A 557-nucleotide genomic window follows, 5' to 3' on the forward strand; every position below is an offset into this window, starting at 1 on the left:
GTGGATGCCCGTCCCCCCAAACCGATACCTGAGGTTTGTCCTGCAACTACATGTCAACATGGACGAAACACACCCAACTTTTGCACGTGCATGTGAGTGACCCCACCGTCTCCCACGCCAAATTTCAATGGAATCGGAGTACAAACTGAAGTTGCGTCAAGTCGGGAGACCTTTTCTCCGTATTTTCACGGAGAAAATGATAGTAAATGCATCGAGTGTCCAATCGCACCGAAATTTTGCATGCATGCTTGTGTGGCACACTGTAGCGTGTGAAAAAAATGGTGACGTTTCATGACTTTGCGAAAGGGAACACCTAGTGGATACCCATTCACCCAAACCGATACATGAGGTTTGTACAACAACTACATGTCAACATGGATGAAACGCAACCAAATTTTGCATGCGTGTGTGAGTGACCCCCACCGTCTCCCATGCCAAATTTAAATGGAATCGGAGTACGAACGGAAGTTGTGTCCCGTGGGAGATCTTTTCTCCATATTTTCATGGAGAAAATGATACTAGATGCATCGAGTTCCAAACAGACCGAAATTTTGCAT

The sequence above is a fragment of the Triticum dicoccoides genome, chromosome 2A, assembly GCF_002162155.2.
Source record: "Triticum dicoccoides isolate Atlit2015 ecotype Zavitan chromosome 2A, WEW_v2.0, whole genome shotgun sequence".
Classification (NCBI taxonomy): domain Eukaryota; kingdom Viridiplantae; phylum Streptophyta; class Magnoliopsida; order Poales; family Poaceae; genus Triticum; species Triticum dicoccoides.